Here is a 15,846-nt window from a genome sequence, read left to right as displayed (position 1 = left end):
AATGTCAATAATTCTTAAGTTATTCCTCTTTATGTTATCCAGCATGAATTTTAGACTCTCTTCAGATTTTTTTTATCCTTTTTTCTGTTTGCTCTTTTATCTTAGCAGTATCGAGAGATTTGTCTTCCAGCTCGCTGGTTCTGGCTTCCATTTCCTCAGTTCTGTTCCTTTTCCCTTTCAGTGTATTGCCCATTTCTGATATTTTATTATTAATCATCTGGACCTCTTTTTGCAGGTTTAGAATGGTTTCCAATGCTGTATTGATCTTGTTTGATTGCTCTTGTAGTACTTTCCTGACTTTTTCCTTGTTTCCCTCCACCCCTTTTGGAGCATTTGAATTTGTTTCCATATCATTCTTCTGAATTCCATCTTAGGCAAATCCAAAACCTGCTCTTCCTTTTCTGGAAAACCTTTGTCTGTGTCCAGCTCATTTGTTTCAGTTACTCTTTTCTGGTTTTGGACATGTTTTGAGATCTTTTGTTGTGTTTTTGGGTCATTTCCAGTAGTTACGTGGGTTTTTAATGCTTAAATGGATGTTTGTTGCTGTGTTATTAAGCTTATTGGGTATCTTCTAGTGGATATGATCAGGAGATAGACTTTTCTTTTTCACATGTAATGCTTAGCGGCTGTTATTGGCTCTTGTCTCAATGATGGAATATTATGGGGTATGCTTGTAGCTTGGCTATATGGCCATGATTGCTCTCTTTTCTTGGGTAACATAGGGAGAAAAACCTCCCACTTCCAGGAAAAATGTGTGCTCAAAAGTACCAAAAGCAGAAGCAATATAAAAGCAGAGACAAAAACCGCCCCTTTGAAACAAAATTAAACTGTGGCCAACTGGCCAGTCACCTTGCTACACAGGGTGTGTTTGTGCACTGTAGAAGCCTCCAGCAGTGGGTGGCGGTGTCCATTCACTCAGTCCCCTCCTCTAGTCACCACTGTAGAGATGCACAGATAGATATTGAGAAGTAAATGGGATAAAGATTGTCTACTATTTTTATCTCTGAAGGTCAGTTAGGTATCTCCATGTTTACAACATAATTCTTGAAATAGTGGCGTCCTTTTATTTTGGGGTTTTACAGGTTTATCATATGGTTTGTCTGTCAGGCCAGACCTACTTTTTTCTTGTTAGATAAGCTGGAGTAAAGGGTCCCACACAATTGAACTTTATGGCTAGGACCCAGAGGCAGACATCATAAGCAGCTGCCCAAGAATTTGCCCTTAGGACCATTGGGGCTCTTTCTTTCTGTGCAGTAGGAAAACTGTGGGCTCAATGCTGGACTTTTTTTTGGGATGTGCACCCACCTGCCTGAAGGCATCCAGGCTGGGCAAAGAAGGTGCCACAGGGAAGAGGAGGAAAAAATGTGTAGAATCCCCCTACACCTCCTTTTGTAAATGTCACTGCACCACTTTTAGTGGTGGTTCACTGTGCTGGTCTGGCTGTAGCCCTGCTATCTGAACTCTGCCCCTGGGGTGGCTGCAGAGGGAGTCCTGTGTCTTGACCAGTTCCTAAATTGCAATGTTTTACCTTATACTATGATTTTTCCACCGGTGGGTGAGGGAATCTGATGCCCTGCACCTCATGCTAGATCCAGAGCTCTGGTGCTGTTCCATTAAAGCAGCATCTCTGGTTTTTAGCCCCTCCCTCATGGAGCCTGTCCTACCTGACTCTGCCTCTGCCATCACCAAAACTGGAAGTCCAAATCTGTTCTTGAGATGGTCTCTAAATTCATGTGGGATATGTTCAAGGTAATATTTTGAATCTACTGGACTTGCTTCAATTTTCTTCAGCTTCAGCCTGAACTTGCATATGAGCAGTTGATGGTGTATTCTGTAGTCTGTCACTGGCTTTGTTTTGGCTGGTGCTATTGAGCTTTTCCACTGTCTCTTCCCACAGATGTAGTCAAGTTGGCTTTGGTATATTTCATCTGGTGAAGTCTATGTGTTTAATCACTTTTTATGCTTTTTACAAAAGGTATTTGCAATGAATAAATCATTGGTCTTGTAAAATTCTATCATGCATCTCCAGCATCATTTTTATCTCCAAGGCTATTTCCAATCACTGACCCTTCCTTTTTATTTCCAACCTTTGTAATTCAATCGCCAGTAATTACCATCCAGATTGCATGCGTGATCAGTTTCAGACCAAAGAAATTGTGTTGTTGTTAAGTGCTGTCAAGTTGGTTCTGACCCATAGCAACCCTGTATAAGGTTTCCAAATAGTGGTTGGTGAGCTTGAAACGCTGACCTTCCAGTTCAAACCAAAACTGCGGTCCAGTGCATTTGCCCCCAGCTCCACAGTTGGTAGAATTATTCAAATTCGTTATTACTGGTTTTAGTGGTTGGTGAGTACATATGAGTAATCATGTCATTAACTGGTCTTCCTCATAAGGCAAATAAATATTATTTCCTTTTTTGTTGTTGTTGTTCTGAATATGCCTCAGATGAATGCTTTGGTCATGCTGGAATAGTATTGATATGTCGTTGTTGTTGTTGTTTTTAAGTGCCTTGGAGTTGGTTCTGACTCATAGAGTCCCTATATAGGGTTTCCGATGAGCAGTTGTGGAATTTGAATTGCTAACTTTGCTATTCAAACGGACCTTGTTTTCCAGTGTTTCATTCTATAGTGCCAGGACTCCAACGATACGTTATGTTGCCATTATTGCTGTGTTCTTAACCCCACTTGTTGGTTTGTAGTCAATTCAGACTCACAGCAACCCCATTAGCAGAACTGTCCCAAAAGATTTTCAAGGCCTGGTGTGGCACTGTGGGTTAATGCTCTGGAGTATAAAGTTGGTTTGAATTGCAAGATTGGCAGTTCAAGCTTACCAGACGCTTCTCAGAAACTCTGTACAGGGTTGCTATGGGTTGGAACTGACTCTGACACTTAGCAAAAACAACAAAAATCTTTATGGAAGCAGACTTCTACATATTTCTCCTGTGACATCTGGCCGATGGATTTGAACCAATGACCTTATAGTTAGCAGCTGAGTGCTTAGCAACTGAGTCACCACTTGTTGTTAGGTGCCATCAAGTTAGTACTGACCCATAGGGACCTTATGCACAGGAGAATGAAACACTGTCTGATCCTGGGCCAACCTCACTACCGTTGCCACGCTTAAATCCATCGATGCTGTCACTTGGCCAATCCATCTTGTTGTGGGGTCTTCCTCTTTTTCTCTGATTCTCCACCCTACCAAACATGATATCCTTCTCCAGTGACTGGTCCCTCCTGACAATATATCTGAAATATGAGACATGAAGTTTGGCCATCTTGGCCTCCAAGGAGCACTCTGGCTGCACTTCTTCCAAATCGTATCTGTTGGTTCTTTTGGCAACCCATGACACTTTCCATATTCCCCTCCAACACCATAACTCAAAAGTATCAATTCTTCTACAGTCTTCCTTATTCACTGTCCAGCTTTTGCATGCATATGAGGTTATTGAAAATACCATGGCTTGGGTTAGGCGCACCTTAGTCCTCAAGCTGACATCTTTGCTCTTCAACCCTTTAAAAAGGTCTTGTGCAGCAAATTTGCCTAATGCAATACATCGTTTGATCTCTTGACTGATCTAAGAAGAATGAAGTCCTTGAAAACTTCAATCTTTTCTACATTGATAAGAATGTTGTTCATTGGTCCAGTGGTTAGGATTTTTGTTTTCTTGACACTGAGATGTAATTCATATTGAAGGCTGTGCTCTTTGATCTTCATCAGTAAATGCTTTAAGTCCTCTTCACTTTCAGGAAGCAAAGTTGTATCATCTGCATATCACAGGTTGTTAATGAGTCTTCCTCCAATCCTGATGCTACATTTTTCTTCATAGAACCCAGTTTCTCAGATGATTTGCTCAGCATACAAGCTGAATAAGTATGGTGAAAGAATACAACCTTGTCGCACACCTTTTTTTAATTTGAAACCATTCAGTGTTCCCATGTTCTGTTCCAACAACAGCTTCTTGGTCCAGGTACAGATTCCTCATGAGCACAATTAAGTGTTCTGGAATACATATACTTCACAATGTTATCCATAGCTTTTCATGATCCACACAATACAAAGCCTTTGCATAGTCAATAAAGCACAATAAACATATATCTGATATTCTCTGCTTTCCGCCAAAATCCGTTGCACATCAGCAATGATATCCCTCATTCCACTGCCTCTTCTGAATCCAGCTTGAGCCTCTGGAAGTTCTCTGTCAATGTACGATTGTAGCCGTTTCTGTATTACTTTTAGCAAAACTTTACTCTTATGGGATATTAAAGAGATTGTCCAATGATTTCAGCATTCCATTGGGTCATCTCTCTTTGGAGTGGACTTCCTCCTTCAGTATCATTAGCTCTTGATCATATGCTACCTCTTGAAGCAGTTGAACATGAACCATTTCCTTTTGGTACAGTGACTCTGTGTATTCTTTCCATCTTCTCTTGATGCTTTCTGCATCATTCAATAATATGCCCAGAGAGTCTTTCAATAACAAAAGTCGAGGCTTGTATTTTTTCTTCAGTTCCCCCAGCTTGAGAGAAATGCTGAGCATGTTCTTCCTTTTCAGTTTTCTGATTCCAGATCTTTGCACATTTGGAAGAAAAGCCTGTGGGACCTTCATTTGCTGATGGGGCACAACTCAAAATGAAGAGAAATAACTGTAAACATCCATTGAAAATCAGAACATGGAATGTACGAAGTATGAATTTGGAAATATTGGAAGTTTTCAAAAATGAGCCACCACTTAGATCTCTGTAATTTCAATATTTCCCCTAGTGTTGTTTATTAGTGTTTTCTCCTTTTATTTTCAAATCTTTCTTTTTCAGTTCATATTTTTAAAATGAGTTTATGATTATAAGCATCTTGGGCAAATCTGCTGAAAAAGACCTCTTTAAACATTAAAGAGCAAACATGTCACTTTGCAGACCCAGGTACCTGGTCCAAGCCATGTTATTTTCAATCACCTCACATGTGTCTGAAAACTGGACAGTGAATAAGTAAGATCAATGAAGAATTGATGCCTTTGAATTATGATGTTGACAAAGAATATTGAACATACCTTAGACTACCAGAAGAATGACCAAATCTGTCTTGGAAAAAGCAGAGCCTGAATGTTCCTTAGAATTGAGGATGGTGAGACTTTGTCTTACGTGTACTTTGGACATGTTATCAGGAGGGACCATTCCCTGGAGAAGGGCATCATGGTTAGTAAAGTGGAGGATTATCAAAAAAAAGGAAGACTCTCAGCAAGACTGATTGACAATGTAGCTGCAACAATGGGCTTAAACATACCAATTGTGAAGTTGGCACAAGATCAGGTCGCGCTTCTTTCTATTGCATATGTGAGGGCAAGTAAAAGTTTTGTTACAAAATCATAGAAACTGTTATTAAACAAAAATATCAAAATGTAAGCCTATTATTCTTCAAAGTTATATATCCTCCATCTAGGTCTATAAGGAGCTCTGGTAGCGTAGTGGTTACGAATTGGGCTGTGAACTGTAAGGTTAGCAGGTTGAAACTATCAGCTGTTCCGCGGGATAAAGATGAGGCTTTCTGGTCCTGTAAAGATTTACAGCCTCGGAAACCTGTACAGGGTTGCTATGAGTCAGAACCTACTCCACGGGACATAACAACAACAACAACATCTAGGTCTATACAGTGCTGAAGGTGGTTTTTCATCTAACACTTTCCTAAGAGTCCTGGTGTGGCATTGTGAGTTAATGCGCTGGACTGCAAAGTCGGTTTGATCCAAAAGATTTGTGGTTCAAGCTCAACAGCTGCACCTTGGGAACCCTACACAGGGTTGCTATGGGTTGGACCCAACTTGACGGCACTTAACAACAAAAACAACAACAACCCTTTTCTGGTGTAGAGCTCTGTAGGGTCAACATTGGACTGCAGACAACAAGATCGGCAGTTCAAACCCATCCATTGCTCCTTGAAAACCCTATAGAAGGTAGCTATGAGTCAGAGTCTACTCTATGGCACTTAACAACAGCAACAACAGTAACAACCCTTTCCTTCAGAGCTATGTGCTCTTTGATTTATACCCTGTCAAAACAGCAGGTTTGGCTCCTCGAAGGATTCAGATCGTGTTCCTTTTTAATGTTCTTTGTCTTTGGGAAACCAAGACTGAAGGAGCAAGATCAAAGCGGTAGGGTGGATGGAGTAAAGGAAATCCTCATAGGATAATCCTTGTTACCTGTGAAGAATGGGGGAGGGCATTGTTGTAATGGGAAAAAAAACAAAAAAATTGGTGCAGTCTTCCTGGTCTTTTTCTCACAATTCAGTGTTTAATTTTCTTAAAATTTCTTCCTAATAAACCCCTGTGTCCTCTGAGAACATCTAACAAGAATACCATAACCTTCTGAGCTGACTTTTCTGCCTTGAATTTAACTGACCTAGCAAAACCCCTCGGAAGCCATTGTTTTGATTTTTTTTATTTTTTTATTTAAGGCAAGTGTGTTATCAAGAGAACTTGTCTGCATCTATTCACTGATTGCAGAGACATATTAGAACACATTTTGTTTGGAATAGACAGACCCATGCATGCATGAATTGGAATCCTAGTAGTAATATTTTTTTAATTACCCTCCTAAGACTAAGTTTTGATGACACTGGGTAAAAACAAGGCTCCAGGAACTGACAGAATACAAACTGAAACGTTTCAATAAAGTGATGCAGCACTGGAGGTATTCACATGTCTATTGCAAGAAATTTGGAAGACAATTACCTGGTCAACTGTCTAGAAAAGATCCATTTGTGCCCAATGGAATGTGAAAATCATTGAGCATTATTATTCATACTGTATGCAAGTAAAATTTTACTGAAGGTAATTTAAAAAATGGTTACAACAGTCCAATGACAGGGACTGGAAATTCAAGCTGGGTTCAGAAGAAGACATGGAACAGGGATATCATTGTCAAATGACCTTGGCTGAAAGTAGAGAGTACAAGAAAGATGTTTACTTGTGCTTTATTAACTGTGCAAAGGCATTTGACTGTGTGGATCATAACAAACTCTGATCAACACTGGGAAGAATGGGAATTTCAAAACAATTGTTTGTCCTCACGAGGATCCTGTACACAGACCAAGAAGCAATTGTTAGAACAGAACAAGGAGACATGGAATGGTTCAAAAATCAGAAAAGGTGCGTGTCAAGGATGTATTCTTTCACCATATTTATTCAATCTGTATGGTGAGCAAATAGTTGGAGGAGAAGTTGGATTGTCTGAAGAAGAATGTGGCATTAGGATTGGAGAAAGACTTTTTAACAACCTGTGTTATGTAGATGACACACCTTGTTTTTTGGCAGTGAAAAGGACTTGAAATGCTTATTGATGAAGATGAAAGAATGTAGCCTTTAGTATGGATTGAACCTCAATGTAAAGAAAATTAAAATCTTCACAATTGGCCCAATAAGTAGCATAATGATAAACAGAGAAAAGATTGGAGTCATCAAAGTCTTCGTTTTGCTTGGATCCACAAACAACACTCTTGGATGTTGGAAGTCAAGAAATATAACAACGTATTACATTAGGCAAATCTGCTGCAAAAGACCTCTTTAAAGTGTAAAAGAGCAAAGATTTCAATTTTAGGACTAAGTTAAATCATGTCGTATGTTTGTGGAAATTGGACAATGAATTATGAAGACTGAAGAATTGATGCCTTTGAATTATGATGTTGGTGAAAAATATTGCAAGTACCATGGACTGCTTAAAGAAGAAACCAATCTGTGTTGGAAGAAGTATAGCCAGAATGCTCCTTAGAAGTGACAATGGCAATACGTGATCTCTTGTATTTTGGACATGTTGTCAGGAAGGATCAGTCACTGGAGAAGGACATCATGCTTAAATAATGGAGGGTGACTGGAGGAAAACCTTCAACCAGATGAAATGGCAGTGGCAGAAAAAATGTGTCCACATAGAAGAACAAGTGTGAGGATGATGCAGGCCTGGACACTGTTTTGTTCTATTGTGCAAAGGGTCTCAATGAGTCAGAGCTGACTCAGTAGTACCTAGCAAAAACAACACCTCTGATGCAGTCTCAAGTTCTGTTTTCGCCTCAGATCCTGACTAATATAGTACAGTCTACTCCTATGTTCTTCAGTATGAGCAACAGAAATAAAATGGTGTGTAAGGATATTGGAGTTTCAGAATTAATGGGGGTTTGAGAGTAGTACAGAAGCAAAATAGGCTTTAAAAGCTGTAAAAGCAATGGTGAAGGCCACACTACAGGAATGATTTAGTTCACATGCTTCTAGCCCTGTGGTAATCTTGAAATATCCCCAAATAATTTTTATCTTTGACTCAGCACTCAAAGTCCAGGGAGAAGCTAATCATGTGTCTGTCCCTTGACTGTATTGAGAAGAGAACAAAGGATCTGTTTCCTTGGGCTTTTGAGATAGGAGATATCTGAGATAGCCACAATGGGGACTCCTTACAGAAAAATCTGTAAGGAAAAGAAAGACAGATGAATACTAAGCAGACAAAAATGACCAATATTCACTGTAGATGCTATCTCTAATGGCATCTTAAAGTTTAATATATATTGCTATACTAATGCTTATTATATCTATGTTACAGACTTACAGGGTGATGGGGTTAAGTGACTTAATTGTGTAATTATTTGCTCAATTATTTATTGATCTGTTTTTCTGTGTATCTGGTATTGAACAAAAGCCCTAGCTTAAGTTATCCAGGACATACCCAGGACACATTCCTTAGATTTAATTTCTGTCCGCCTAGTCTATGTATTAGGTACAAGCAAAGTAAATAAAGTCAAGGCAAGACATCCACACTTTTATGAATCAGATTCACATTTATATATGATATCATCAGCTTTTTCTCAGAAACGCTATTGTCAGAGGTTGCTGATAATCCTCACAAATGAATTTATTCTTGCTTATCAGGATACAAAGCCCACATTGAAAATCAATGTTCATTCAAGAATTCTCAACCCTCAATGCATCTTGTTCCGAACTCTATGCATTGTGTAGGAAAGGGAAAAAGAAATGACTTGTGATCTGAAGAATATACTTTGACAGCCCAAATCCAAAACACATCAACTTTTTTCTCACAGGGGCTTTAAAAGTGACCTTGATGGAGAAGAGAAAGCAGTCTCCTCCCGGGAAAGACAGGGTAAGAAAACCCTGTCTAGAATGATGCTCAGACCAAAGTTAAGGTGAAAGAATTTTGAAAAAGTATTTTACCAGATAAGTGCTCTGCATTTTGGGGAATGCAGTTTAAGGCACTGGCATCTCAGCAATAAATATTGGAATATTGAAACTAAATATCAGATGGTGACATCTGCCCATAAACCTCCAGAGTCATGAGAAGGTTCAGCTATTGCAAATGGGAGTGCTGGCTCCTGACCCCCTGACAGTAGGCACTGCCATTGAAATGGCTCTCTAAGGCACTCCTTGGAAACTGGCTCTGGTGCTGGTCCACAGGGTGTAATTATGAGGTTCCTCCTCTCCTATGCCACTGTTAGCTAGGAAAAAAAGATTATTTAATTTATAGTGCAAGTAGAAGTTTCTGTCCTGAGTTAAGTATGAAGGCTCAAGAGTAGGAAAGGCCTTATGCTTCAATTCACAAACTTTTTCCTTAAAAGGAGGCACTGGTAGAAATAGGTTCATCTCATCTTTGTGCTTTAATGAACTTAGAAATAAAATGCTAGCTCTTTAAAACACAAAAAGAAAATATGAATCTATTTTCAAAATATAACACGCATACCACAAGTTATAAGGTAAATGAGGAAATGCATTTCTTTAACACAACTTTAAAGATAATGCACTTTCTCATCATTATTCTGTATCTTCATTTGTTGTTGTCAGGTGCCATCGAGTCGGAACCGACTCATAGCGACCCCATGCACAGCAGAATGAAACAATGTCCGATCCTGGGTCAACCTCACTACCGCTGCCACACCAGAGTCCATCAATGATGCCACCTGGCCAACCCATCTCGTTAGGGGTCTTCCTCTTTTTCTCTGACCCACCCACCTTATCCAGCATGACATCCTTCTCCAGCGACTGTTTCCTCCAGACAATATGTCCAAAGTATGAGAGACGAAGCTTAGCCATCCTGGCCTCCAAGGAGCACTCTGGCTGTACTTCTTCCAAAACAGATCTATTGGTTCCTTTCACAGTCCATGTCACTTTCAGTATTCTTCTCCAACACCACAACTCAAAGGCATCAATTCTTCTATGATCTTCCTTATTCACTGTCCAGCTTTCGCATCCATATGAGGCTATTGAAAACACCATGGCTTGGGTCAGGCGCACCTTAGTCCTCAAGCTGACATCTCTGCTCTTCAATACTTTAAAAAGTTCCTGTGCAGCAGATTTGTCCAATGTAATACGTCGTCTGATCTCTTGACTGCTGCTTCCATGAGTGTTGATAGTTGATCCAAGAAGAATGAAGTCCTTGACAACTTCAATCTTTTCTCCATTGATAAGAATGCTATTTATTGGTCCAGTGGTGAAGATTTTTGTTTTCTTGACATTGAGATGTAATCCATATCGAAGGCTGTGCTATTTGATCTTCATAAGTAAATGTTTCAAGTCCTCTTCACTTTCAGCGATCAAGGTTGTATCATCTGCATATTGTCATGTTAATGAGTCTTCCTCCAATCCTGATGCCACGTTTTTCTTCATAGAACCCGGCTTCTCGTATTATTTGCTCAGCATACTGGTTGAATAATTATGGTGAAAGAATGCAACCCTGTCTCACACCTTTCCCAATTTTAAAACATTCAGTGTTCCCGTGTTCTTTTCGAACAACTGATTCTTGGTCTAGGTCATTACTGAAGTTAATTTTGCTGTTGTTGTTGTTGAGTGCTGTAAAGTCGTTTTGACTCATAGTGACCCTGTAAAGGGTTTCCTGAGAAGCTGGTGGGTTTGAATCACTGACCTTGTGGTTCATAGTACAGTGCTGATCCTACAGCACCACATCAGAAGTTAATTTTAGGGGACAAAAAATGGGATATGATGTTGATGAAATTAGTTAGAAATAGCGTTTAGGCACATTAAAAAAGTTTTATTTAATTTTCAAAATGAAAGATTATATGAATTCTAGCTTTTCTAGTTTTTAAAAAGAGCACTGGGTTAAATGTATGAAGAAAAAAGTGTGACCTTAGAAATATTTCTGACTTAGAAACGGATGAATTTTGAAGATTGTTTCTTGTTAAAAGATTCTTTCAGCATATTTTGGATCTTAGTGTCTCTAGTACTGTTATAACAAAAATACTACAAGTAGATAGCTTTAACTAACAGATACTTATTTTCTCATTTACTAGGTTAGCAGTCCAAATGCAGAGCGCCTGCTCTAGGGGAAGGATTTTTCTCTCTTGCCTGCTACTTGGTTCTTTGGTGATATTCATATGGTGTGCATGTTTTCCCTCATCAATTCTTGTCTGTGCCTGATTTGACTTTTTATATCTTAAAAAAAAAGTAATGAGCAAGGGGGTTGGGGAAGATTTTAAGGGAGAGAAGATCATGGTCAACCAGAGGAGCCACCACCCCAACCAAGCAGCTTCATTCATAGTTGCAGTAGCAGCAACAGCAGGGAGAAGATGGTGTCTACGGTGAAAGAATCAGTGGTATCTCCAGTGGACAACGGGTTTCGGAGCCAGGACTTGCCCAGCTATGTCCTATACAAGAACACAACAGAGTGGGCTGATACAGATTCAGTGCCACTGAATGATGGCTAGCTTCCAGGGGTCCAGATCATTTAGAGTGAAAAATTTCGAGATGTTTATGATTATTTCCAGACTGTTCTTCAGTGTGATGAAAGAAGTGAACAGGCTTTTAAACTAACTCAAAATGCTATTGAGTTTAATGCAGCCAATTACACAGTGTGGTACTTTTGGAGAATTCTTTTAAAGTCACTTCAAAAGGATCTACATGAGGAAATGAACTACATCATTACAATAATTGACGGACAGCCCCCAAACTACAAATTTGGCATCATAGGCAAATTTTAGTGGAATGGCTGAAAGATCCATCTCTGGAGCTTGAGTTTATTGCTGATATTCTTAATCAAGATGCAAAGAATTACCATGCCTGGCAGCATCAACAATGGGTTAGTCAGGAATTCAAACTTTGGGATACTAAACTGCAGTATGTGGTCCAGCTTCTTTAAAATGACTTGAAAAATAACTCTATAACTAAAGACATTTTGTAAATTCTTACACCACTGGTTATAATAATCCTGTTGTATTGGAGAGCGAAGTCCAGTATACTCTGGAAATGATCAAACTAGTACCACATAATGGAAGTGCATGGAACTATTTGAAAGGAATTTTGTAGGTCTGTGGTCTTTTCAAATATCCCAGTCTGTTGAATCAATTACTTGATTTACAACCAAGTCATAGTTTTCCATATCTAATTGCTTTTCTTGTATGGAGTCCTGGTGTGGTGCTATGGGCTAACGCATCAGATTGCAAAGTCATTTGAACTAAGAGGTCGACCCTATACAGGGTTGCTATGGGTTGGCATCGACTCAACGACACTTAACAACAACACAATTGCCTTTCTTATAGTTATCTATGAAGACATGCTAGAAAACCAATGTGACAAGACATTCCCAATAAAGCATCCTAACTGTATGAAATCCTAGCTAAAGTCAAGGATTGTGTGCTGTGGAGTTGGTTCCGACTCAGCGATGCTGTAGCGAGTTTCTGAGGTTGTGAAGCTTTACCAGAGCAGAAAGCCTCATCTTTCTCCCACAAAACGGCTGGTAGTTAGCAGCCCAGCTCGTAACCACTACACTTTAGTGCTCTATTTGGAGATTCCTTGAAGGCAAACACAGCACAGAACGTGAGTGACCGACAAATGAGCAGCAATAACACCACTGAGATGAACTTGATAGAATGCCTTTATTTATTTTTTACAAGGGACTCAATGTGAAGGTTAAAACTAGAGCAACCCATTCCCTGTATTGGGAATAAAAAAGTAAAGTTTTACCTATTTCCTTTGCACAGTAAAATGTGCACTGCACAGGTATAGCTTTTAAACAAGAACCAAGTGTCTTTTCAGCCAAACTACAGACAGGCCTGTAAGGAGAAGAAGCACTCCTTAGAACAATCAACTGTTGTTGTTGTTAAGTGCTGTCGAGTCGATTCCGACCCATAGTGACCCTGTATAGGGTGTCCAAGGAGCAGCTGATGAGCTTGAACCACTGACCTTGCAGTTCAAACAACTTTGCATTCATTCTGACGCATTAGCCCACAGCACCACACCAGGACTCCATCTATAGGAGATCAAAATAGTAGCATTTACCTAGGTGTGGCGCTATGGGTTAATGAGTTGGACTGCAAAGTCGATTTGAACCACAAGGTTGGTGGTTCAACCTCACGAGTCACTTCTTGGAAACCCTGTACAGGGTTGTTATGGGTTGGAACCGACTTGAAGGCACTTAACAACAACACCTAGGTCCTGATGTGCCTAGGGAGGATAAGCACTGGAATGCTAACCACAAGGTCGGTAGTTCAAACCCACTGACCACTCCTTGGAAATTCTATAGAGCATAACTATGAGTTAGAACCAACTCAGTGGCACACAACAAACACAAAGCTCCGAAAGCAGGAAGTGGTAGGTAAGAAAGACAAACAGAAATGGGAAACTTGCAGGAAATGGGCAGAGTGTTGTTTCATTGTGGGGATTGCAATCAATGTCACTAATCAAAATGCATATGAATTAATGAATGGAAAGCCAATATGTTCTGAAAACTTCTACTCAAATTATAAAAAGAGAAGAAAAAAGAATGAACAAAACAACAAAATGATTGGTTTAAAACACACACTACACTGACATGGAGTCCTGGTGTGGGGTTATAGGGTAAACACTTGACTGCAATGTCAGTTTGAACCACTGCAGGTCGGTGGCTCAAATCCACCAACCGCTCCTCTGAAACCCTATGAGTCAGAACAGACTCTATGGCACTTAACAACACTGACATGATCTCATTAACATAACATAAATCCCTAATCTCAAATCTGTTGTTGCTGTTGTTAAGTGCTCTTGGGTCAATTCTGACTCATAATGACACTGTACAGTTTCTGCAGTGGCTGATGGGTTTGAACTGCAAACCTTATGGTTAGCAGTCCAGTACTTATCATACAGAGTCTTCATGTGGCACTGTAGCCTAAGCACTAGACTGCAAGGTTGGTTTGAACAGCGAAGTGGGCAATTCAACTCTACCAGTGGCTCCTTGGAAACCCTCTACAGGGTCGCTCGCTATGAGGTGGAACCAACTCGGCGACTTTTAACAACAACAGCAACAACAACTGATCCTACACCAGAATTCCATAGGTGTTGTTGCTGTTGTTAAGTGCTGTTGAGTTGGTTCTAACCCAAGTGACCCTCTATAGGGTTTCCGAGGAGCAGCTGGTGAGCTTGAATTGCCAACCTTGTAGTTCAAATGACTTTGCAGTCCAGCGCATTAACTCATAGCACCACACCAGAAAAATTACATATATTTGGGAAACAGAATTCAAATTTAGAATGATTTTAAATAACCATTTAAAGTGAACATGTATTTAATGTATTCCAGGTGTTATCATATTGTTTTAAACCATTTATTTGAAAGACCTGATAGCTGATCTCAAAGTACTCATAATGTGAAATGCATAGATTACAAAAAACGCAATCGCACGGTAGTGCAGAACAAAGAATACCAGGCCAGGAGGCAAGACCTTGGCTTAGGTCCTGCTTTACCAATCCGAACCTTGTTGAAGTTAAGTAAACATTCAGTATCTCCATTTCCTTATCCTTTAGATGTAAGGTAATAATATTTACCTGACTTATCTCAGGGATTTCTAAACCCAAAACACAAGATCATAGCTATACACATTTCTAAAATCCTAACACCTTATTGCTATCTATAGGGTCTCTGGGTGGTACAAAAAAGTTAATGTGCTTGGCTACTACTAGGAAGGCTGGAGGTCTAATTTCACACCAAGACATCTCAGAAGAAAGATACAGTGATATATTTATGAATAATCAATCACTGGAAATTCTATGGAGCACAGTTCTATTCTGACACATAGAAGGTCAGACTCCACAGCAACGGACTTATTGTTATGTATATTACACTCAAAAAGATGGAAAAGTATAGTTCTTCATTTTAGGAAGCATTATTAACATTTGTACAACTATGAAAAGTCTCTTACTAGCCATAAATGGCAGAACTTGTGTTTTAAGCTGTGATTTGGGCTACAACTTCAGAGGAAGTTATACCTACAACTTCAGAGGAAGTTGTTGTTGTTATGTGCTGTGGAGTTGGTTCCGACTCATAGTGACCCTGTACAGGGTTTCCAAGGCTGTAAGTCTTTACAGGAGCAGAAAGCCTCATCTTTCTTCCATGGAACAGCTAGTAGTTTCAAATTGCTGACCGTGAAGTTCGCAGCCTGATTCGTAACCACAATGCTATCAGAGCTCCTATGTCTCCTTTAACACGAGGCTAAACATGGATATTTTGGAGAGCTTTTTTTTAAACTGGCATTCATAGGAGTATGCAAAGACATGAATAATAAGAGGATGAGAAAAGTTGTGTATTAAACCAGTAAAATATGTAAAATTTTGGTACAGGGTCACTTTGGATAATTTGCTTGTACCAAGATTAGCCTATTTATTGAACTATTGAATGCCAGGTATAGAATGAATTATTTTAGGGACACAAAGAGAAGCAGTTGGTTGAACTGACTGCTGAGAGTGCAAGAGCTCTCTGAATTCATTAGATTTGAGGTATACAGGCAGGTCACCATTTATTTGCTACAATATCTAAGAAATCACTCATAGCTGCTTTCCACAAGAAAGACTTCATGTGTAGGTCTCACAGCTGTCCAATAAATTTTAATT

General features: G+C 39.6%; 1 pseudogene; it reads left to right on the top strand.

Moving 5' to 3' along the window:
• LOC102827578 overlaps window positions 1-15,846 on the top strand; it is a 30,085-nt pseudogene that overhangs the window by 6,017 nt on the left and 8,222 nt on the right.

This window comes from Chrysochloris asiatica, unplaced genomic scaffold (assembly GCF_000296735.1).
Source record: "Chrysochloris asiatica unplaced genomic scaffold, ChrAsi1.0 scaffold00181, whole genome shotgun sequence".
Taxonomy (NCBI): domain Eukaryota; kingdom Metazoa; phylum Chordata; class Mammalia; order Afrosoricida; family Chrysochloridae; genus Chrysochloris; species Chrysochloris asiatica.
The sequence above is the reverse complement of the archived record's forward strand: the minus strand, read 5'-3'. Positions and strand labels throughout refer to the sequence as shown.